At 36.2% G+C, this 25802-nt stretch overlaps 1 protein-coding gene and 2 non-coding genes across 8 annotated transcripts in view; 1 reads left to right on the forward strand and 2 right to left on the reverse strand.

Annotated features, from left to right (window-relative positions):
• ADK (adenosine kinase) overlaps nt 1–25802 on the forward strand; it is a 508350-nt gene that overhangs the window by 424906 nt on the left and 57642 nt on the right. The gene's annotated exons all lie outside the window — the stretch shown is intronic.
• Nucleotides 889–957, reverse strand: LOC123847271 (small nucleolar RNA U2-30). The gene has a single exon (XR_006791510.1). It is a non-coding gene; the product is annotated as a small nucleolar RNA U2-30 (small nucleolar RNA).
• Nucleotides 1114–1192, reverse strand: LOC123847272 (small nucleolar RNA U2-19). Its single transcript, XR_006791511.1, has one exon. It is a non-coding gene; the product is annotated as a small nucleolar RNA U2-19 (small nucleolar RNA).

A 25802-nucleotide genomic window follows, 5' to 3' on the forward strand; every position in this document is an offset into this window, starting at 1 on the left:
AGCTCCCTCTGACCCTCCCCACCTCATGCTTTCTCTCTCTCTCAAATAAATAAATAAAATCTTTAAAAAAAGAGAGAGAGATTTTCCTGTTGTTCTTTTCTTATCCCTAAAATTTTTATGTTATTCTTTTCATCTGGATTTACAGTCCTTTCTGGAATTAGAATTAATTTTTATATATGGTTACGGGGTAGAGGGATAATTCATTTCTTTTGACCATATGAGTAATGAGTTGACCCACAATCATTTATTAAAAGGAACATCCTTTCCTTTACTGCAGTAAATTGACACATTTGTCACATTTCACATTATCTTATATCTGTGAGTCTTTTTCTAGACTGTTCTATTCCATTGTTTTCTTTATCCTTATAACCAGTTTACAGTCTCTTAATTACTTAACTTATAATTAGTCTTTTTATTTGGTAATGCCAAACTTCCAACTTTGTTCTTCAAGGTTATCCTGGCTTTTCTTGCCTCTGCATTTCCACATAAATTTTAGAATCAGATTGTTGTTGCCCCCTTGAAATTTTTTTAGTTCTTACTAGAATTTTATTGAATTGAATTTTATATTGAATCTGTGAACCAATTTGGAAGGAATTGACATCTTTACAATACTGTGTTTTCCAATCCATAGAGTATTTTTCTCTGTTAATTTAGTGGTCTTTAATTTTTCTCAAAATGTTAGTTTTTTCAGTATAATGGTCTCACATATCTAACTTTTATAATATTCCTATTATTTGTTTTTTGTATTTTTTTTAAGTGAGCTCTGTGCTCAACATGGGGCTTGAATTCATGACCTTGTGATCAAGTGTCACATGCTCTACCAACTAAGCCAGCCAGGCGTCCCGCTTATTATTTGTTTTTTGATACTATCTTTTTTTTTTTTAATTCTGAGTTCAGATCAAGTATAGAAACCTTCATAGTTATAAAGTTCAGTAGAAAACCTTTCCATCATTGCTCAGAACTGATTAGTCTTTCATACACACACATATCCACCCCCCAATCTCATCATCCATCAACAAATCCTCAGTTACCCACTGTCACCTTTGTACACACAGATGCACACACACCTCACAACTCCAGATACAAGCCCTTGTTGTTTTAAATACTTTAGCTTCTCAGAACTACAGAGATCATGCATCAGATAGACTAGAAGGTCTTCTGATGCTCAGATTTGTCTATTTTCATATTGATCCATTTCAGTAAGAGCAGATCTCAGGGAATGATGCTATCCATTTTTATTTTTTTTAAAGATTTTATTTATTTATTTGAGAGAGAGAATGAGAGAGCACGAGAGGGAAGAGGGTCGGAGGGAGAAGCAGACCCCCCGCTGAGCAGGAAGCCTGATGCAGGACTCGATCCCGGGACTCCAGAATCATGACCTGAGCCGAAGGCAGTTGCTTAACCAACTGAGCCACCCAGGCGCCCAGGATGTTGAATTTTATCAAATAACTTTTCTGCATCTATTAGATTATTAAAAGTATTATTACTTTTTTTAATGTGTGAATTACAGCTTGATTTTGGAAGGGTAAATCACCTTTGCATTCTTGGGATAGTCCCAATATAGTCATGATATTCTTTTAATGTATCACTGGATTTGATTTGATTATATTTTTCTCATATTTTTGCAGTGTTGTTATGAAAGAGTTTGTTTCTTAATTTTCCTTTTTTGTAACGTCCTTGTTAGTTTGGGTAGGAACATTATGATGACCTTATAAAGTTAATTCTGGGAGAATTTTATAAGCTTGAGGTTATTTTTATGTAAATATTTGAAAGAGCTTACCCATCAAAATATCTGGGCCTAGATCTAGGAATCTGTTAATTACAGATTCTTCTTTAATTGAATAGGAATGTCTGTTTTTTTCTATTTCTTCCTGTGTCAGTTTTGATAAGTTCTTTTTTCTCTCAGAATTTGTCTACTTTATCTAAATATTTGAATTTATTAGCATAAAATTATTTCTAATATTCTCTCATCCTCTTAATTACTATAGGATCTATAGTGATGTTCCTTTTTTAATTCCTAATCTTAGAATTAAATTTATGTTCTTTCTCTTTTCCTTGATCACTCTTCCTATAAGTTTATGCTAATTTGGATTTTCAAAGAAGTAGATGCCAAGATGAAGTTAGACATTCAAGAGATTTATTGAAGGAAACACCTGTAATGGAAGATAAGTTAGGAGCCAGAGGAAACAGGGAGACCTCTCAAATTGTGGTGCAGGTCTGACCCCTGTGCTGGAGAGCAGGACTGAAGAAAGGTTGGGAAGGAAGAGTCATAGATTGCAATATTAATTAAGTTTTGACAAGGCCAGAGAGGAGTCCTCAAGCCAGAGTTGCCCAAAGGAGTCCCACATATCTCAGGAATAGGTCTCCATGCTATTTCTGTTGTGCTCATGGGAAGCATGGCCTCAATATGAATGCAGTGGTGAATTTCAAAGCATAGCTCCACTTGGCACATCTGAGAGGCACATTTTCATGGCCATGACAAGATTTATCAGTTTTATTAGTCTTATAAAGAAGTGGGGCACCTGGGTGGCTCAGTTGGTTAAGCATCTGCCTTCAGCTCAGGTCATGATCCTAGGGCCTTGGGATTGAGCCCCATGATGGACTCCCTGGTCACCATCGAGTCTGCTTGTGCTCTCTCTCTCCCCCAAATAAATAAATAAAATCTTTAAAAAAGAAAAGAACCGGGGCGCCTGGGTGACTCAGTTGGTTAAGCGACGGCCTTCGGCTCAGGTCATGGTCCTGGAGTCCTGGGATCGAGTCCCACATCGGGCTCCCTGCTAGGCGGGGAGTCTGCTTCTCCCTCTGACCCTCCTCCCTCTCCTGCTTTCTGTCTCTCATTCTCTCTCTCTCAAATAAATAAATAAAATCTTTAAAAAATAATAAAATAAAATAAAAAAAGAAAAAAGAAAAGAACCAACTCTGCCTTTGTTGATTTTCTTCATTGAATGTTTGGTGTTTTTTTTTTTTAATTTTGGATACTATTTACTTTCTTCTATTTTTTATGTATTTAATTTCTAAATATTGGTATGTCTATTTTTGTTATTTTTAGTACAAAACATTTTCTAATTCCTATTGTGATTTCTTCTTTAATCCATAAGTTATTTAGGAAGTTTTGCTTAATTTTTAAATATCTGAAATATATTTGGAGATTTTCTAATTATCTTTTTGTTTCTGATTTTTGGTTTAATTTCATTGTAGTCAGATATGCAGAATGATTTTGAGTTCTTCAAAATTTGTTGAAATTTTGTCTTATTGAACATCATATGGTCAGTTTTATACACGTTCTTTGTGCATTTGAAAACAATGTATATGCTGACATTCTTTTTTTTAATATGCTGACATTCTTAAATATAGTCTTAGTATATACTGTAAAGTCAAGTTTGTTGAGTTTGTTGTCCAGATCACTTATACTCTTGCTTAGTTTTTGTCTGCTTGTTTTATCAGTTATTGAGAGACATTTATTAGAGTGTCCTGCTATGATTGGGATTTTTATATCTCTTCTTTTGGTTCCATCTAATTTTGCTTTATGTATTTTGAAGCTATCTTTCATGTGTAAGTTATATATACTTGTATATAGCTTACATGTATATAAGTTTAGAATTCTTGTATCTTCCTGATGGATTGAACCTTTTATCATTTGGAAATATCCTTCTTTACCTCTAATGATGCTTACCTGAATATCTTTTGTATCTATTATTAGTATAATTATGCCAGCTTTAGGTTGTTTTAGTATTTGCATGGCTTTTCCATCCTTTTACTTTCAACCTTTCTATGTTCTTAAATACAAGATTCTTTTTGTAATTGGAATGCACTTTTTATTGTTTTTTTTAATTCATTCTATCTTTTAATTGGAGTCTATATTTAATATACATTACTCATATAATTAGATTCCTATCTCACATCTTACTTTTTTTTTCCTGTTTGCCACATGTTTATCTTCTTTTTTTTCTTCTTTCCTGCCTCTTTTAGATTGAACAGGTATTTTTTATTCTCATTTCCTTTTCTATTTGCTTGGCAGTTGTATATCCTTTTGATGTTTGCCCGAAAGATTACAAAATGTACCCTTGACATATTAAAGTCAAATATAAACTATAAGGTTTGCCACTTCTCATACAATGGTAGGACCTTAGAACATTTTAATTCCATTTAAGATTTCCAACCTTTTGTATTATTGTTGTCAGTCACCTTAATTCTACATTTTAATGCCTTGTAGTGACAAAATACTGTTAATCATTTTGTGTAGTTGAATTTTACTCTTTCCATTATTTTTCTCCTCTTCCTGTATTTCCATGTTTTCATCTGGAGAATTATGAATTATATTGTTATTTTTCTTCTGCCTACACAGCTTCTTTTACTTTTCACTCAGTGTGTGAATTCTCTTAGTTTTTGTTTACAGATTTTTTTTTTTGAGAAAGAGAGGGAGTGAGTCGGTGGGGGGGGGTTGCATACAGAGTAGGAGACAGAGAGGGAATCCGAAGCAGGCTCCATGTCCAGCACAGAGCCCAACACAGGGCTCAGTCTTATAACCCTGAGTCCATGACCTGAGCCGAAAACAAGAGTGGGATATTTAACCAACTGAGCCACCCAGGTGCCCCTGCAGGTATCTTTTATTTTTCCTCTCAGTAAGTACAGAACTCTACATTGGAAGTTATATTCTTTGATTCTTTAACGATGACCTTCCATAATCTTTGGATTCTCTTATTTTTGTCAAGAAGTCAGTTGTTAGTCTTATTCTTGCTTCTTTGGATATATTTCTACTTTCTTTGTCTGCTTTTAGAATTTTTCTTTGACTTTACCTTTGGACTTGGTTCTGGTTTTTCTTGTATTTATCCTGCTGGGGTTTTTAGTACTTCTTGAAACTGTGACTGATGACTCTTACCAGTTTTGGAGATTTTCCAACCATTATCTCTTTAGATACTGCATTCCTCTCTTTCCAGTCGGGACACCAGTTACTCATATCTTACGCCTTTTTATTGTGTCCCATATGTCTTTTATGATCTTTTTTTTGTATTTCTTATCATTTTTCCTCCTCAAGTTTCAGCTTATATATTTGTACTGACCTGGCATTTAGTTCACTATCCTCTCTTCTACTTTCTCCAATCTGCATTTCAGCACATCTGTTGAGTTCTTCATTTCAATAGTCATGTTTTTTTATTTCCTATATTACTTGATTCTTTTTTATTGCTGTCAGTTCTATACTATAAACATCTACCTTGTCATTTATTTTTTGAACATGTTAATCACAGTAATAATAAATTGCCTGTCCAAAAATTGTAATATCTCAGTCATCTATAGGTCTGGTTTTTTTACTTCTTTGTTTTTTTGGGATTTTTTTAAGATTTTATTTATTTGACAGAGAGACACAGCTAGAGAGGGAACACAAGCAGGGGGAGTGGGAGAGGGAGAAGCAGGCTCCCGGCTGAGCAGGGAGCCCAATGCGGGGCTCAATCCCAGGACCCTGGGATCATGACTGGAGCTGAAGGCAGATGCTTAATGACTGAGCCACCCAGGCACCCCTGGTTTTTTTTTTTACTTCTTTTGGGAGGGCCTTATATCTTGGTTTGCCAGATAAATTTTCATTAAATGCTAAATATTGTCCATGCTAAATTACAGCATTTCTATTGAGGACTGAACCACCTAAAGGTTGGGTTACAGTCTTTGTAAGCCTTCTCATTTTCCTCCAATCCTATGTTATAGCTCTCCTGAAATTTAAACTGAAATCCTACAGTATTTACTAGGGTCCATACTCCTTGATAGGTTGTCGTTGGCACCATACAACTGCTAAAAATACTACTCTGCCTTTTAGAGGTCTTCTGCTTAGTGTCTTGCCTTCTGGTCCTATGACATTACAGATTTAACAAATACCTCAAAGAAGAAGAGCCCTGAGTGTCAGGCTTACTCCACTATGTTTCCTTCTCTTCAAGAACATGACACCTCAATTCTGACTACCTTGGCAGCCCCAAACTCCAATTTTTGTCTCAGCAACGCTGGAGATTGTCAAAAGCTCTGTTGGCTTCTCTACCTCTTATTAAAAGCCCTTTTCCTAGATTCTCAACCTCTAACCAAGCGCCAAAAATTTGCAAATGCCCTGAGGGGAAAATCAACTTTTAAAATGTCAGCCTAGCTCTTTAAGGTTTTCTACTCCTAGGGATCTTGTCTTAGCAAATCTTGGCTACCTTGACAGTGCTCTTATACCTCCATTTATTATTCTTTTATTTTTACTGCTTTTCTAGCTGTATAGGAAGTGGTATAGGAAGTGGTTTATCACATGTATGGCATTAGAGCCTAAATCAAAGTTCCTAGTCAATATTTTTAATTATAAAATAGAAAAATACATGGCCCAAGGAAGGTAAGTAGATTCATCTGTTATATAAGGTTCTTAGATGATTTAGCAATACCAGCATCCATAACCTGCTTTGAGAATGGCTGGATGCAATAATTTATGCAAGATCCCAAAGTTAGAGCCAAAAAACTGTATCAGAATCCAACCTCTTGAACCCCAATATAGTCTAATCTGTTCTATACCACGTTGCCTCACTTATTTACAGTAGTGGTTCTCAACCAGGAGCAATTTTTCCCATCACTTTTGGTTGTCACATCTGGGTGGGCAGTAGAGAATGGGGGAACTCAACTGGCATCTAGTGGATAGAGGCCAAAGATGCCACTTATACATCCTATAATGTACAGGACAGCCATCCACAACAGAGAATTGTCTGGCTCAAATTGTCAGTAATGCCGAGACTGGGAAAACCCTGGCTTATACTGTATTTGAGAATGTATATTTAAAGGATCACTTTCTGCTTCTTCATTACACTTAACCAGTAGATCGATACCAATAGATTTTAGTAGGATAAATCTTGTAGGAATACATCTAGAGACCTTTGACTCAAGAAAACGTCCATATATGATCTAGAAGATATTTGGTTAACTGTGTTTCTCAGAGCTTCAGACAATCTCCAATTTTAAGGCTTTATATATTAATTTCTTAATACAGAATATTAATAATAAAGATTTAAATTCTTTAGTAGAATTTTTTTAGAGCTGGTTAAAACATTGTCATGTGGAGGTGTGTATATATATCTTATAAATGCATTATGTATATGTGAATGGATATCTAGATGATAGCTACGTTTACCTACACATTTATAGATATATATGTACACATCAACTTAAATGGTTCTTAGAGAATGTTTCCATCTTCTTTTAAAACTCCAAATAATCAATTTCTTGAAAGCTCTTGAAAATATATTATAAATGGATATTTATCTAAGAAGTATATTACCAAATGTTTTTCAGAATAATTATTGTTTGTACCTAATGAGTGATTCTTCTATAATTCAGTTAGACTCCAAAATTTGTTTTTCAGAGCATTACAGCTTGGCGGCAGAATTTTATTTTGGCTGAAACATGGCATGTGTGTTTTTGGCTCAGGTAAAAGTCTTTGTAGGTATAGCAGAAAAATCTGATTCAGATAACTGAACAGTTAAAATTTTCTTGGGTTAAAAGGAATACAGTGTTGCTCATTGGATATTAAAAACTATACTTAAATGAAGACTTATCTGTTGCCTTATTCCTTTAAGCCTTAGCCAAGATAGTTTATCCTAATTAAACTTCTTTAGAAGTGTACATCATTTTTTATATTCATTGACCTTTGAAGTAGCCAAAATAGAAGCCACTATTCCTAAGGATTTTCCCCTGTTATTTAATCTTGGCCCATGAAGTTTATTTAGCTTTTCTCTGCTTCTATTAAGCTATTTTAAGTTCTTATATTCAGTGCCTTTCTGGTTTAATAAGCAATCTAAAGTCTCAAGAAAATGTCCTAATCTTTTGTCAAATTAATCATTTTGCACTTAGCCGCCTATTCAATTTATTTATCATATATATATATTTTTTTTTTTTTTTGAGAGAGAGAGCGTGTGCACATGCCTGCGCACGCAAGTGGGGAGAGGGGGAGAGAGGGAGAGAATCTTAATCAGGCTCCATACCAGCATGGAGCCCAACGCAGGGCTTCATCTCGTGACCCTGAGATCATGACCTGAGCCTAAATTGAGTCAGACACTTAACTGACTGAGCCACCCAGGCGCCCTTAATTTATTTATCATATTAAATTTTGCCTGTACTCTTACTTATTTCATTTAGTCCTAGAACTCTACCCTTACTTACCTATAACAAAGGGGAAATTTTTTAAAATGTTCTGTGAATAGGTAATACATCCACATGGTTCAGAATTCAAAAGATACAATAATTAGGATTGTTCAGCTGTCCACTACTTGTAAGGAAGTAAGCAGTTTTTCATTATTAAGATGACCATGAAACAACAAAACTCAGATACTTTTGAGAGAGAACGAGGGTGCCATTAATTATATGAGGGCTATCCTGAGCAAACCAGTCCATATTGTCATGCTCTTTATTAGAGAGATAGTTAAACAGAGGTATTTAGTAAAATGAATTCTTGTATTGGTTGAGTTTTTGGGCTGTGCGATTTCTAACATTTCTTCCAACTCAAACGTTCTTGATCATGTGCTAAGAATATGCCAGGTAATATAGAACTTAAAGAAATCGGAGAATCTCTAACAGGACAGGTCAGAGAGGCAAGATACCAACAGGTAAAACAGTAAAGTAACAGTACAAATGGATTCAAATCGGTATGGTTTTACTGAGTGCCTACTATGTGTCAAGAATTATTGTTATAAAGATAAATAAGACAAAAACTTCCATTTCTTAAAATCTAGGAGAGACATATTCCTATACACAATAATGAGAAGTAGTATATGACTTTAATGAACTACCCTTTATAGAACAGAAGGCACAAGGAATTGGGGAAAATTTCACAAAGGAAGTGATGTTTTAATTAGGCTTTGAAGAATACAGTCCATTTTTGGCAAGTTGAGATTACAAAGGAATGTAAATTAATGGAATAATAAGATAAAAAAGCAAAGAGGCCTTAAAGGGTATAATGTATCACACAGAATGTAAAATATTGGGGAGAGACTTGTGGGTAAGCATGAATGGTAAGTTGTGATAAGGCTTTGAATGCTTTGCTGGGCAGTACATGCTTAAGTGCTTAAAATACATACAGAGGGGGGTGCCTGGGTGACTCAGTGGGTTAAGCATCCGACTCTTGATTTCTGCTCAGGTCATGATCTCAGGATCATGAGATTGAACTCTGCATCAGGCTCTGCACTCAGCGTGGAGATTATTTCTCTCCTTCTGCTCCTCCCCCTGCTCACTTTAGCTGTCCCTCTCTCTTTTATTTTTAAAGATTTTATTTATGTGACAGAGAAAGAGAGAGAACACAAGCAGGGGAAGCAGCAGGCAGAGGGAAAGGGAGAAGCAGGCTCCCTGCTGAGCAGAGAGCCGGATGTAGGGCTCTGTCCCTGGGCCCTGGGATCATGACCTGAGCTAAAGGCAGACATTTAACCAACTGAGCCACCCATGTGCCCTTTCTCTCTCAAATAAATAAATAAATTAATTAATTAATTAATTAATTAATTAATTAAAATCTTAAAGTGCATACAGAGAAAGAAGAGATCATTTGGGCTGAGAAACATCTTGTGATCAGTTTATCATAATGCACTTCTATTTGTTTATAAAGCCCTGTTTCAGAGGGATCAACAAATACTAAACATGAAGATCTTTTTTTTTTTTAATTAAATGCCAAAGAATAAAAGCTGCAGTAATCCCTCTAAAAGGTATTAGTAATGAACAAACCCATGGGGTTGAAGTGAGACAAATTTGATAGGGTTAGGAAAATTGTAGAGAAAAAGAGCTATATATAAATCATGGTAAGAGCACTAGGGAAAATGCCTTAGAAAATTAATAAAGATTGGTTTGGTTTAAAGATGATAAACAAAGACTAATGCAAAAGGGTAATGAATTCAGTCATGGAGACAGTTCATACTAAAATGCTTTCTAAAAGAAATGCTGCTGGCTTGGCTTTATTAAGTATTTTTTCCCTTAAATTAAAGAAAAAGAGTAATAGCCCATTAATAAAATTTACAGTTGACACTAACTTAGGAGATAATATAGCTGTTAATAAAATTACAGAAATTCTGATAATAAACACTGGAAGCTAGAAATAGAAGTTCAAAATAATGTTTAAAATTAAATAAACTATATTCACCCCATTTTTAAATCTATATAAAAACAGCAGGTAACACTAGAGAAATCTCTCCCATTTCCGGGAGGTATTCCTGGTTTAGGGTTTAATAAGTGAATGATAGAGCCAAGTAAAATTGAGAGAAGTAGGAATATGTCTTCACTAAAGAGTCTACATTTACAAGCTGTGTAATGTGATTATATTCTATGATTCAAAGTGGATTTTTTGTGAAATTTTTCATAAAAATCTTTGTCATTGCATTTTCTAGAGAACACTGTTTTCTGTGACTAACATTTTAATGAAGAAACTGTTTTATTTTATTTTATTTTTTTAAAGATTTTATTTATTTATTTGAGAGAGAGAGAGCATGAGGGGGAGAGGGTCAGAGGGAGAAGCAGACTCCTCGCTGAGCAAGGAGCCCGATGTGGGACTCGATCCCAGGACTCCAGGATCATGACCTGAGCTGAAGGCAGTCGCTTAACCAACTGAGCAACCCAGGCGCCCTGAAGAAACTGTTTTAAAATGATCTTATTCCTTCTAGATGTTGCTTAAATATCTAGAGTATATCTAGGTATTAAGAAAGGTTGGATGAGGAACAATGAATGGAGGCCTAGACAAAAGGTCTGGTCCCCTGAAACACTTACATGGATCCTGAGCAAGGTTCTTATTTCTGTCTAAACTGCTGGTTAGGGGCACCTGGGTGGCTCAGTCATTAAGTGTCTGTCTTCGGCTCAGGTCATGATCCCAGGGTCCTGGGATCGAGCCCCACATCGGGCTCCCTGCTCCACGGGAGGCCTGCTTCTCCCTCTCCCACTCCCCCTGCTTGTGTTCCCTCTCTTGCTGTGTCTCTCTGTCAAATAAATAAATAAAATCTTAAAAAAAATAAACTGCTGGTTAATCTGAATATGCCCATGAGTCCTAGAAAGTAAACCATGGCCTTGAATTTCTGTGACTTGCAGTAGGATTAACCATTATATTTCCATCATAAATTACAGATCATAGCATGATTATTGTGAAAGATCAACAGTGCTCTTTGTTATGATCAAACAAATAGTTTTGCAGTCAGCTATTCTGGAATCTGTTAAAGCATTTAAATCTTAAGCCATTATAGCAAATCCATATAGATATAAGGTTTTTAGAGCCTTGGCTATAGCTACTTTCAGAATTTGACACAAAGGATAATCAAAAAAGCTTTATTTTGAAATAGCCTTAGATTTTATCCATTTCTATCTTCACATTCCTCTATAAAGGATATCTACATTTAGATTTTTTTTGTTGGGTGTTTTAGAAGTACAAAGAACCATTTGGAGAAAAAAGATAAATGCATGCTTATTATATGTAATATATTTGTTAAATATGTTAATATATTGACATATATTATATGGCTATGTTAATATATGTTTAATATGTATATTAAACCTTAACTGAACATTCAGCTGCAGTAAACTTTTAGAAACCTGCTCGTTGGTATGCCAGCATAAGAAGTAGATCATAATGCAGGTCATTAGGTTTCTTTGACACCTGATAGCAACAACCCAACCCAGCATGCCACTTGTAAGCTTATCTATAAAGCATAAAGGCATTTGTCACCATTGACAGTACTGACATTTAATCTGGGATCTGTTTACAGCTCAGTTTTCCATGTGTTACTGTGTATTATTTGGTTGTTTCAATTCAGCTTCAAAGCATAGCTAGCTTTTCCTTTTGAGTTATTCTGAATTTTACCTAAACAGAGGAAAATAGATCCTGTTGCGGGGGGGGGGGGTGATGATTTTTACCCAGGTGTTGACCTTTTGTGCTGTTTCTATAGTTGACAAGCCAAAGCTGTGATAAGGTAGATTATAGTAAGTTAGATTAATGGTCCAGGATGGAGGCATAGCGGATTGGTTAAATAGGAAAGTCAGGAAAGCAGAGCCAGCAGGGACTGGGAAAAAACTTAACTCAGGTGAGGCAGATGTTGAGATAAAGTGTCTGGACACAGGAGTTGGTAGCAAATCTGGCATTAAGTCATTTTAAGTACAGCCTCCAAGGGGACGGCAGCCTCAGCAATTCTGGTATGAACACACCAAGATATTATGTGAGCTAGGAGTGGTAGTGGAAAAAGGAAAAAAGTTCTTTCTCAGGAGGCAATCAGTATCATTCAGAGAAGTCGATTCTTATATAAATGGAGCTGTGCTGGTCTTCTAAAAGGAAAGGTTGCCAGGAGCTAGCAAACAGTTTAGTTTTTAGAAGGTGGGCCTAGAATGTTAGGAAGGATAATCAGTCAAGGCTAAGGATAGACAATCTAGACTGAAGCCCAGGCCAGTTCTCAGGATTGATTAGTGCAGAAGACAATTTATTAAAGTAAAACAAAAGCTTTGCAGTTCCACTTGGGCTACCACAGCTTAAATAGTCTAAATAATTCCGTGCCCTACTCTTGATACGTATCCTGCGCTTGTTAGGACTAGCTTAATGTTGGGGTATCTCACTCTGCAAGTACAGCCTGAACTATAAAGACCCAGGAAAGATATAAGGAGGGCAAAATGAGGAAGGACCTCATGCAAACAATACAGGACTTGAAATATCAGCCAATAACGTATCTGAACATGTCTATGACAAGAAGCAAATTGCAACTTAACTCCTGAAATGCTGAATTGAACCACTGCTGTGCATAGCATATATACTGTGCTAGGGTAATATTGGAAACAAAGGTATATGGCTCTTCCTTCAGGGAGCTTAGACTTAAAGAAAGCAGGTGAGATATACACTAGAAAACCGTGTATAGAAAACATTATTTGAATTTTACCAAGAAATGGGCTGTAGAAATAACGGCATGAGTTCACTTTACACTAGTGATCAGGAAAACAGTATATTTTTTAAGTGACGTGTAAACTGGTTTGTGCAACATAAGTAAGGTTTTGATGCAGATCAGAACTAGAAATGACCTTAGAGATCATCTAGTACATGTTGGAAATTTGAAAAATAATTGAGACCCACTGCTGGTGAGAGAAATTTTGTACAGCTTTCCTGGGTGACAGCTTGAGAATACATATCAAAAGCCTTTAAAATATGCATATCCTTTGACTCAGTAATTTTAGTTACAGGAATTAATCCTATGGAATAATTTAGCATATGCACAAAGATTTACATACAAGGATATTCATAACAGCATTGATCTTAAATTTTTAATATTTTTAACTTCTCATTTTACAGCAGAGATTGCAAAAATAGTAGAGATCTTCCATATATCCTTCACCCAGCTTTCCTAAACACTAACATTTTATATAACCATAGTACAGTTGTAAAAACCAGGAAATTAATATTCTAGGAATACTGTTAATAAAGCTACAGACCTTATTCAGATGTTGCCAGTTCTCTCACTAATGTTGTTTTTCTGGTCTAGAATACAATCCAGGGCCCCAAATTGCATTAGTAGTCAATCTCTTCTTCTCTTGACACTCTGGCATAGTTCTTCAGTTTTGCCTTTGTCTTCCATAACTTTGACACTTTTGAGGAGTGCTACCCAGTTATTTTATATAATGTCTCTCAATTTGGGTTTGACTAAATTCAGGTTATACCATTTAGGTAAGAATACCACAGAAATGAAATTATGCTCTCAGCATATCACATCAGGACATTTATGATACCAATATGCCTCATTAGTGATGGTGTTAATTTTGATCACTTGGTTAAGGTGGTGCCTCTCATATTTCTTCATAAATATCTTGTGGGGAAATACTTTGAGATTATGTGTCTTTCATCTTTTTTTTTTCTTTTTTGGTCTCATCATACTTTTGCCATCTAATTTTAGCAGCCATTGATTACTCAGTAATAATTATGGGGGCACCTGGGTGGCTCAATCAGTTAAGCATCCAACTTTTGATTTCTTTATTTCGGCTCAGGTCATGATCTCGAGCCCTACATTGGGCTCCACACTCAGCGTGGAGCCTGCTTAAGATTCTCTCTCTCCTTCTCCCTCTGCTCCTCCCCCTGCTCTCACACGCTTCTCTCTCTCTGTCAAAAAAAAAAGGAAATAAAAATAATTATTACTGTCGTGTTAGCCAAATAATGATTATTTTTATTATTCCCTATACATGATTAATTAGAATTCTATTGTCAGGAAGAGCTTTCTCTTCTGCCCATGTATTTATTTATTCATATACTTATTTATGTCAGTATGGATTTATGGGATATTCATTTTATTCTATGAATAAAATTCCTTGCTATCATTTTTTATTTTTTGCTCAGATTGTCCTAGATTTGGCCATTGGAAGTGCCTTCAGGATGGCTGTTATACCCTTTTGGCATATTGCCGTCATTCTTTGACTTCTTTATATTCTGACACAAGATGCTCCAAGTTTTCTTGCCCTAAGCATGGAATCAGCCATTTCTCAAAATTCTAGTTCCTTTTTTTTTTTTAAGATTTTATTTATTTATTTGAGAGAGAGAGAATGAGAGACAGAGAGCACGAGAGGGAAGAGGGCAGAGGGAGAAGCAGACCCCCCGCTGAGCAGGGAGCCTGATGTGGGACTCGATCCCGGGATCCAGGATCATGACCTGAGCCGAAGGCAGTCGCTTAACCAACTGAGCCACCCAGGCGCCCTCAAAATTCTAGTTCCTTTTATTGGCACTAGCTGTTCTCATTGCTACTGGCTTGTTTTTTCTCTGTGGATAGAATTAAGAAATATATGAATATATGCATACATCTCTATTTCTATATCTATTTGTCTATATCTATTCCTGTATCTGTGTGTGTGTGTATATATATATGTATATTTTTTAAAGATTTTATTTATTTATTTGACAGAGAAAGAGACAGCAAGAGAGGGAACACAAGCAGGGGGAGTGGGAGAGGGCCAAGCAGGGAGCCCGATGCGGGACTCGATCCCAGGACCCCAGGGTCATGACCTGAGCCGAAGGCAGACACTTAACCAACTGAGGCACCCAGGTGTCCCCTATATATATATTTAAATATGAGTTCATACTGATATTGCCTACTCCAATATAACACAACAGCATTTCGCCCAGTGGTTAATTTTAACTTTTTTAATGATTTGTAGAAAGTTACCATGGCTGTATAGATACCATGGTGTCTATTTACAAAGATATACTCAGTGAATTGTCCCTCTCCCCACATCCCTTCTCCATTCCCATTTTCCCATTCTTCTGTCCTTTTTCCCTTACCTCTTGGAGGCAACTGAATTCATTAGTTTCTGATTTATCCTTCCTGTATTTCATCTTATTTTTCCCCAAACAGCTTTATTGAAATATAATTCACATATCATATAATTTACTCATTTAAAATGTAAATTCAGTTTTTTGGTCTATTCACAGAGTTGTGCACCTATCACCACAATCGATTTTAGAACATTTTTATCACCTGAAAAGGAACTCTCTCCTCAGTTTCTCCAATTTCTGCCAGCCTTTTGCAACCACTAATCTGTTTCTGTGCATATGCCTATTCTAGAAATCCACAAAATGGAATCTTACAATGTGTTTTGTACAAGCTTCTTTCATTTGGTATGTTTTCAAGGTTCATCCATTTTGTAGCATGTATCAATAATTCATTCCTTTTTATTGCCATGTAATATTCCATTTCCTAGGGCTGCCATAACAAATTACTACAAATCAGGTGGCTTAAAACAACATAAATTTATTCTCTCACAGTTCTAAAGGCTAAAAGTCTCTAGATATCAGCATGTAGAGTGATAAAGATATTACAGGGCCATGTTCCCTCTGAAGTCTATAGGGAAGAATTCCTTGTATCTTCCTAGCTTCTGGTGGCTCTTGGCAATCAGTCCTTAGCATTTCTTGATAGTCCTTGGCTTATAGCTGTATCTTTGTATGTCCTCACCTCTTATTATAAGGATACTCTTAACTCATTACATACGCAATTATATCTAGCTTAGTTTTAAATAAGGTCACATTCTGAGGTTCCAGGTGGACATGAATTTTAGGTGGATACTGTTCTACCCATTTTATATATAAATATACCACATTCTGTTTATCCATCAACAGTTGATAGACATTTCATTCCTAGATTTGTTTATGCTCAAATGAGCAGGTACATGAATATTTTATTTCCCCTTCCTTTTTTTTTGAAAGATGTCCCACTGTTGGTACTCTCTTGTACTTTGCTTTTTTCACTTTGTAACCTATCCAGGAAATCTCTCCATATTACTTCACAGAGATCTTACTCATTCTAGTCTACATATTCAACCATAGAGAATTTATTAACATATCTATAAGATAGAAATTGATTAGTCATAAAAGTGTTTTATTAACATGGGAAGATATATTTGTGCTTTTGTGCTTTTCTATAAATTTGTTTTTAATGTATCATACATTTACAAAGCATGAAATTTTTCTTCTTAATCTTTTTCCTCATCTATTCAGTTCTTTTTCCAAGAGTCAACCAGTGCTTCTATTGGAAGTCAGTTACGCATATTTTTCCACACCTTGCTTTTTCAGTTAATATATCTTGGAGATTGTTCCATGTTTTTAGGACTACATAATATTCCATTTCATTAATGCACCGTCATTTATTTTACTAATCTTCCATTGTACATCTTGGTTATTTCTAGTCTTTTGTTATAACAAATAGAGCAGTACTATTTGTAATGACCAAAATAATTAGAAACAATACAAATGTCTATAAACAGTAAAATGGATAAATAAATGATATATTAATATGGTGGAATATGTAATGAAAAGAGAATAAATTACTACTACACTTAACAATATGAATGAATATAACAAATGTAATGTTGAGAAATCAAACCTGAAAGAGTGAATCCTGACTTCCAGCTTAGAGTAAAAACAGTTCCTTTTAGACCATTCTTTCTCCAAGGAAGCAATTATAATGCTGAACAAAATATTATCAAAGCAACAACCTGGGAACACTAGAAAACAATGAAAATTACGCAGAAACTGAAGGAGAATCTGTATTAGCAAGGGAATGGTCTTAAGTTTCCTCTTTTTGTGGCTTTTATCTCTAGAGCAAGCCCAAATTGGCATTAAGTAGCATGCCTAAAACTTGATAGAAAACATACAGTCTGACTGACAGGTTAGAATTTGAGTCTAGCAAAGATTAACTGCCTACTTTATGAAAAAAAAAAAAAAATTAACCCTCTTCATGGAAACACAGTTGACTGGTCTCTACAACAGGGGTCAGCAAACTTTTTCTTAAAGGGTTATAGATTACATATTTTATTTTTATTTAGGTTTTTTAAGATTTTATTTATTTATTTGACAGAGAGAGACACAGCAAGAGAGGGAACACAAGTGGGGGGAGTGGGAGAGGGAGAAGCAGGCTTCCCGCCAAGCAGAGAGCCCTATGTGGGGCTCGATCCCAGGACCCTGGGATCATGACCTGAGCCGAAGGCAGACGCTGAATGACTTAGCCACCCAGGCACCCCAAGATTACATATTTTAGACTTATAGGCCAAGCGGTCTCTGTTGCAACTACTCAACTATGCCATTGTAATGCAAAAGCATCTATAGACAATACATGCGCAAGGGGACATGGCTGTGTTCCACTAAAACTTTATTCACAAATCAGGTGACCTGCCCACTGGCTGTAGTTTGCCAACCCCTACTCCACAACATCTCATTTACAATATTCAGGATACAATCTAAAATTATAAGACATACAAAGAAACATGCACAATGAAGAACAAAAGTAAACAGTGGAACTGGGTATCTACCAAAAGAAAATGAAAACACTAATTCAAAAAGATATATGCAGCCCTATGTTCATTGCAGCCTTGGCATTATTTTTTATTTTTATTTTTTTAGAGGAAAAAAGCACAAGCAGGGGGAGCGGCAGGTAGAGGGAGAAGCAGGCTCCCCACTGAGCAGGGACCCCAATGTGGGACTCGATCCCAAGACCCCCAGATCATGACCTGAGCTGAAAGCAGACACTTAACCAACTGAGCCACCCAGGCGCCCCAGCCTTGGCATTATTTACAATAGCCAACATGTGAAGGCAGGCAGCCTAAGTGTCCATTGATAGACAAGTGTGTAAGTAAGATGTAGTATGTGTATACACACACACACACACACACACAAGAATATTACACAGCCATAAAAAAAGGATGGGATTATGTCATTTGTGACAACATGGATGGACCTGAAGGATATTACGCTATGTGAAATAAGTCAGACTGAGAAAGACAAATACTGTATGATTTTACTCAAGTAGAATCTAAAGAACAAAACAAATGAATGAACAACAAAAAAGCAGAATCAGGGGAAAAAAAGGACAGAATTGGACCTATAAATACAGAGAACAAAGTAATGGTTGCCAGAGGGGAAGGGAGTAGAGGGATGGACAAATGGGTGAAGGGGAGTGGGAGATATAGCCTTCCAGTTATGGAGTGAGTAAGTCACAGGAATAAAAGGTACAGCATAGAGAGTGTACTCACTGCTATTATAATAGTGTTGTGTGATAGCAGATGTTAGCTATACTCGTGGTGAGCATAACATAATTTATAGAGAAGTTGAAACACTGTGTTATACACCTGAAACTAGTGTAACATTGTGTGAAATTAAAAAAAAATCAGTAGAGACCAACTGTGAAATGACTTTAATGTTGGCATTAGCACACAATTTTTTTTTTTTTAAAGATTTTGTTTATTTATTTGACAGAGAGAGACACAGTGAGAGCGGGATCACAAGCAGGGGGAGAGGGAGAGGGAGAAACAGGCTTCCCGTGGAGCAGGGAGCCCGATGCGGGGCTCGATCCCAGGACCCTGGGATCATGACCTGAACTGAAGGCAGATGCTTAACGACTGAGCCACCCAGGCACCCCTAGCACACAATTTTAAAATAATTATTTTAACTGTACTCTAAGATGTAAAAGGAAATTTGCTCATATGAGTGAACAATTAGAAAATCTCAGCAGAGAAATAGAAGCTTTAAAAAATGGAAATTCTAGAAATGAGAACTACAGTCTCTGAAATAAAAAATTCAATAGGTGCTCTTTCAATAGTTAGAGATGACAGGAGAGCCAGAAAACTTGAATATAGAGCTACAGAGATTACAAGTGTGAAGAACAAAGAAAAAAAAAGACTGAAACAAAATGAACAGAGCTTCTGTAACCTGTGGGACAATATCAAAGGGTTTAATGTATGTGTAATTGGAGTCCCAGAAGGAAAGGACAGAGAGAATGGGGCAGGAGAAATATTTGATAAAATAAGGACTGAAAGTTTTCTAATTCTGATCAGAGACGTGAACTTGTAGATTGAGGACATTCCGTGAGCCACAAACAGAATAAATACAAAGAAAACCAAAACTAAACATATTATAATCAAACTACCAAACCAAAAGATAAAAGGAAGGTATTGAAAGATGCTATAGCAAAATAGCACACTACATACAAAGGGAAAATCATATGAACAATTACAGATTTCTTATCAGAAACAGTGTTGGTCAAAAGCGAGTGGAACAACATCTTTAAGGTGCTGAAAGTGGGGGTGTCCGGTTGGCTCAGTAGAGCATGCAATTCTTGATCTTGGGGTTATAAATTCAAGTTCCACATTAACAATGGAGATTACTTAAAAATAAAATCTTTAAAGTGCTGAAATAAATCTACCAACCCAGAATTCTATACCCAGCAAAATTTTTCTTCAAGGATGAAGGTAAAATAAAGACATTTTCATATAAATAAAAACAACACACCATGTGATTCTGTTTATATATAGTCAGTGCAAATAGAAGTCAGGTTACCCTTGGAGGGCATTGGTATTGCAAGAAGAGAGTATTTCAACGTAACAAACCACCCCACAAATTAATAGCTTAAAAATAATAGCAGTTTTATTTTCTCACAGTTCTGTAGTCAAGGCTAGAGACTCAGCTGGGCAGTTGTTCTCCTGGCCTTGACAGTGATCACTAGTGTGGCTACATTTAGGTAGGTGTTGGCTGCAGGCTGGATTCATTAGGGATGGCTAGAACCTTTTCTATCTCTCTACATCTAGTCTGAGTCAGTCCTTGAGGATCAGGCTTCCAATTTATACACTTTTCTGTATAGGTGTTATACCTCAATAAAAAGTCTTCTTTCAAAGGGGGTGCAAACAATAGAGAACCTATTTTTTTAAAGAATAATGTAGCAAAAATAGAGACTACAAGATGTTCCAGAAAATATAAGTACTTCTATATGCTAGTATAGTTTTTGTAAGGAAAATGAATAGATGATAAAGCAAAAGAAAAAGAGAGGGAGAACTTAGTTTTAGATTGCACTGAGATTTTGAATGCTTTATTAAGGAGTTGGGTCTGATTTGAAAGGATGTAGGAAGTTATTAAAGGGTTTTGAGCAGAGAAATAATATGATCCAAAACAGCAGTTTAGGAGATACAATTCCATGCTAATATATAAAATCACCTGGAAGAAGCAGAGGTTATAATCAGGCACACCTATTTGGAAGCAAAAACTTGGATATGCACCAAGAGGGATTTGAATTAGAATGGTGAAAAGCTAATAGAAAAGAATTTATTTAACCCACATATAGGAATTGAGGGCCTAATGTATTCTAGGCACTAGTAATGTACTGTATATATGGTGGTTTCTACCTACAGGGAACTCACAATATATGAAATAGAGATGTGTAAAGAAATAATCACAATTTGTTGTAGTAAGAGCTGTAGTAGATGAATGTTTAAAGTGTTATAAAGACCTAAGAAGAAAGAACAATTAATTGCATGGAGGAGTCTAAGAAGTGCTTTATACAAGATTTTACATTAGATGGGTATTTGAGGCTTGGCAAGCAAAAAAGACCCCCCCCCAAAAAAAATCTATGCAAAAGAAATAATGTATGCCAAAGCATAGGAAAAGAAGAGTCAAGCATCATGCACAGGGGGACATATTTCATATGCCTGCAGTGCAAGCTAAGCATAGGTACAAGAAGCTAGAAAGATAAAGAAAGATCACATTACTAAAGGCAAAAAGACATCATGAAAGAAGGTTTAATAGGATTTAGTGACTATGTAAGAAGACAAAAGTGATCCAAAGATTTTGAATTTAAGTGACTGGAAAGATAATAATACAAAGAAATAGGAATTCAGTATTAAGAACTACATAGTGTATAGATAGTTTTCATCTGAGTGGACATAAAATATCTAGGAGGTCTTTTTTAAGTATGTGTGCAGAATAACAGTAAATCAATGAAAGTCTGAATATCAAATACATAGGTTCTTACAGTCAACCAACAACCTAGAGTTGATTATTGTGCCAGTTGACCATTGGAATAATTACAAACTGTAAAAGAAAAGAAAAATTACCTGAATGAATGTTTTTCTTAACTCAGAAGAAAAAGAAATCTTTAAATACATATAGGATAACTGTAGAAGAAACAGAATTGCTATGAATGTTCCAAAGGTTTGGTTTTAAATAATCAAATTAATTCCTCTTTCATTTGTTTTAAAATAATGTTGTTTCAAGAACCACTAATTATCAGCTAATGCTGGAAGTCTGTAATTATGTGTTAATATATGACAAGACTGGCAGTCTCCACACAAGACTGGCACTTAGCAGAATGCTTAAAGCTGCTATTGATCCAATGAATCTGTAGCTCAGAAATTTTCCTAGAAAGTAACCTCTATTGTTCAAATTACATACCCATTTATGGAGAAAAAAACCCACTGAGTATAGGCAGCATTACCTGAATCATTATAGAGTAATTGATTAAAAATCCAAATCAAACTTTGATACTGTGGATCCAGATGAATGGTTGCTTGGGGCCTGGAGGGCAGGAAGAGGTGGGGGTTTACTAAGAAGGACAAAGAAATTTTTAGAATTATTTATTCAAACTTATCAAAATGTACAGTTTAAATATGTACCGTTTATTGTATGTCAGTCGTACCTCAATAAAGCTATTAGTAAAAGAAATTAATTTAATTTTAGTATAGTCAGATATATTTTTTTAGTCCTGCACCATTATCCATATAAAAAAGTTAGCCATTTTTATTTTTTTTTTTAAAGATTTTATTTATTTATTTGACAGAGAGAGAGCACAAGCAGGGGGAGAGGGAGAAGCAGGCTCCCGCTAAGCAGGGAGCCCAACATGGGCCTTGATCCCAGGGTCCTGGGATCCCCCAACCCCCAAAAGCAGCCACTTAACTGACTGAGCCACCCAGGCACCCCCAAAGTTAGCCATTTTTAAATATATATACACAACTTGAAGAAATCTAGGCTACCTGAGTTATGATGAATTGACTGTAGTGATTTTTAACTAGAGTCTTAAAAGAATATACTTTATTAAGCTGTACATTTGTGTATATATGTTTGTGAACCTATGCTGATTCTGGTGATAATTTTTCTTGGGAGTTGGTATCTATGGGATGGATGTTAAACTGGCTTTTTTTTTTTTTTAAGATTTTATCTATTTATTTGAGAGAGAGGGAGAGAGAACACAAGCGGGGGGAGGGGCAGAGGGAGAGGGAGAAGCAGGCTCCCCACTGAGCAGGGAGCCTGATGCAGGGCTCTATCCCAGGACCCCCAGATCATGACCTAAGCCAAGACAGACACTTAACCAGCTGAGCCACCCAGGCGCCCCATTAAACTGGCTTTTAAGCAGCTTTTAGAATACATCAATATCACATTAGTGTGAATATTTTTTCCTTGTGAGAGATGCAGAATGATCAGTGTTTCCGGTGCCCCAGATCATAATAAGCACATTTAATAAAACTTTCCCCTAACCTTTGTACACTTTTGCTTATTAATGAGCTTTCCTTTTAGAATCAGACTATAAATGGCTCTCTGACAATGTCATCCTGGCTATGACTTTTTTTTTTTTAAGATTTTATTTGTTTTTTGACAGAGAGACAGCGAGAGAGGGAACACAAGCAGGGGGAGTGGGTGGGGGAGAAGCAGACTCCCTGCGGAGCAGGGAGCCCAATGCGGGGCTCCATCCCAGGACCCTGGGATCATGACCTGAGCCGAAGGCAGATGCCTAACAACTGAGCCACCCAGGTGCCCCCTGGCTATGACTTTAATAAAGAAGTTCAAATTGGGATATGTGATATAAGAGAAACTTTCAAAAGAATTTGCTGTTTGTTGCTTGGGAGTGTGGTCAGTCAGATGCCCTTATAATATTGCTAGAGTATAAATAGTGAAAGTATTTATATCCTTTTATACAGTAACTTCAGTTCATGGAATTTAAATAACTAAAAATATGGGAGCAACTACATGTGAAAATATATTTGTGTCATTTTTACATATAATAGTAAAAATTAAAAGGAACTTTAATATAATGGGTAAACTATGTTATTTATTGATACTATCATTAAAAATAATGCAGCAGTTTGAGACTACATGCATGTGAGATGAAAAGTAAACCAAAACAATGAGTTCATTCATTTTGTGAAACTTCATTAACTTAAAATTTGAGGACTTTTCTGTAAGTATAAAACAATCAGAATATAAAATTACCATTACCATCACAATAGCAAGAATGATTACGATAGGGGGTAAGAGGATAAATACTATGTGTTTTCCATATCTTATTTTTATTATTTTTTTTAATTATTAGTTATTTCTAAAAGAACATACTCTTTTTAATTAACAAATTTAGCTACCCTAAAGTAACATAGACAACTAGTGGCTGAAGCTCTGGGGTTTCATTAGTACAGTGATGACTTAATTAACAAATCCTCTATGAACAAAACCTCTTTCCCAAGACTGGCCTTGGTGCAGCAGGCATGAGGGAAGGATCAATTTTCTCTGAGCTAGATTGGTGGCAGCAGGGACTAATGAGGCAGGGCCTTGAAAGTGGCTCTCTCTCAGATCTAACTCCTCAGGGGTTGGCTAGAACTGATGCTGAGGGCACCGCTGCACTCCCGGGACCTACACAGCCTGGTTACCCAGGTGTTGAAAAAACGATTTCTGTGCCAGGACCATATGCGGCTTTTAAGAGACTCCACAGGACTCTTGCTTTAGGCAGAGCATTCCTAGTGTGGAATGAGTAGGCTAGAAAATAGCAAAGAAGGAATCCCATGTGCTAGGGTGCTTCCACTTGTCTTCTGTGTGCTCACTGTGCTGCTTTCTCAATTCTTTAGGTTTCATTTTATTCAACTGTAAAATGAAAGGACTGACTAGAAAATCTCTAATATAACATGCGGTTCTAATGGACTATGTATCTAGATCAGGAGTCAGTGAGCTTTTCTGTAAAGGGCCAAACAGTAAATATTCTCAGCTTTGCAGTACAGACAGTCTCAGTCACAACTGTTCAACTCTGTTTCTGCAGCATGAAAGCAGCCATATGTAACAATATACATAAACAAATGGGTGTAGCTGTGTTCCAATAAAACTTTATTTACAAAAATAGGCACTAGCCAGATTCAGCTCCCAGGCCACAGTTGACAATTCCTGGTCTAGATATTAAAATAATGAAAATGTAATTAAAAGAATTTGGGGGGGATAGGATGTAAACCTTATTTCTGTGGCACCATTCTTCCCTTCATCTTTCTTTTAAGGATTAGTCAAATATAAAATTATATTTCACGGGGCGCCTGGGTGGCTCAGTCATTAAGCATCTGCCTTCGGCTCAGGTCATGATCCCAGGGTCCTGGGATCGAGCCCCACATCGGGCTCCCTGCTCGGCGGGAAGCCTGCTTCTCCCTCTCCCACTCCCCCTGCTTGTGTTCCTTCTCTCTCTGTGTCTCTCTCTGTCAAATAAATAAATAAAATCTTTAAAAAAAATGATATTTCACTATCAGGGTTTAACACCATGGGAAAAGGATAAAAATATCCTGTCACCCAATGGTTGTATTAAATTCTCTGCAGTTGAGGAACTCTGAGCTTTCTCGATTAAGGAATAATAATGGTGTCTACAACACTTAATAATTCTTATTATTATTTGAGGACTTATTCTGAGGAATAAGTCCTCAAAATTCATTGAGCCTAGTAGGACCAAAGTTCAATGCCTGTTAATTTTGTTTCTGATAAAATTGGCTAAATCATGCCTTTCATGATAATGTGAGCTGCAGACCTCTGTGTGTGTGTGTGTGTGTGTGTGTGTGTGTGTGTGTGTGTGTGTGTGTGACTGCCATGCTAGGCAGACTTCAGATCTCCTTCTGTCTTAGGTTGGGTTTATATCTTGGTCTTAAGTTACCAGGATTCTAATGTGGAAATCAGTTTGTCTTCACTTTGGAGACCTTTGTTAGTTCTCCCACCTCAGGCCTTAGCTAATCTACTTTGTCTAGTGCATTTATATCAAACTTGACTTCTGTTTGCTGTAACAACAAAGCAACCGTGGGCTGGGATAATTAATTCAGGCCTATTATTACATGAAGGGATCAGCACAGTGACACTTTATCTGCCTAGAGAAATCTAAAATATTCTTGTTTGCCAGCTTGCTTTCATCTCAGCACTGTTTGGGATCTTCACTTTCTAAGCTGCAGAGCATTAAGTCCTTACTGGCCTATCCCACTAAACACAGCCGTAAGCCCAGCAGAACTGACACACTCTTGTACTTACAGCTTATCCAGAGTAAGCAGGTCTACCATCTCAGTATGGTGACAACTATAACCCTTACTGTAATGCAGCAGTTTTCAAAGTATGGACCCATTAGAGGTCTCTAAGACTCCTTCAAGTTGTCTCTTCCATGAAGTCAAAGCTATTTCACAATAATACTAAGATATTATTTGGTTTTTTGACTCTCAATTTCAGTAGAGTTTTCTAGATACTACATAATGTGTGATATAGCAACAAATTGAAAATACTAAAACAG

The sequence above is a fragment of the Mirounga angustirostris genome, unplaced genomic scaffold (assembly GCF_029215605.1).
Source record: "Mirounga angustirostris isolate CCGP_5_RB_7025 unplaced genomic scaffold, mMirAng1.0.hap1 SCAF_6, whole genome shotgun sequence".
Classification (NCBI taxonomy): Eukaryota; Metazoa; Chordata; class Mammalia; order Carnivora; family Phocidae; genus Mirounga; species Mirounga angustirostris.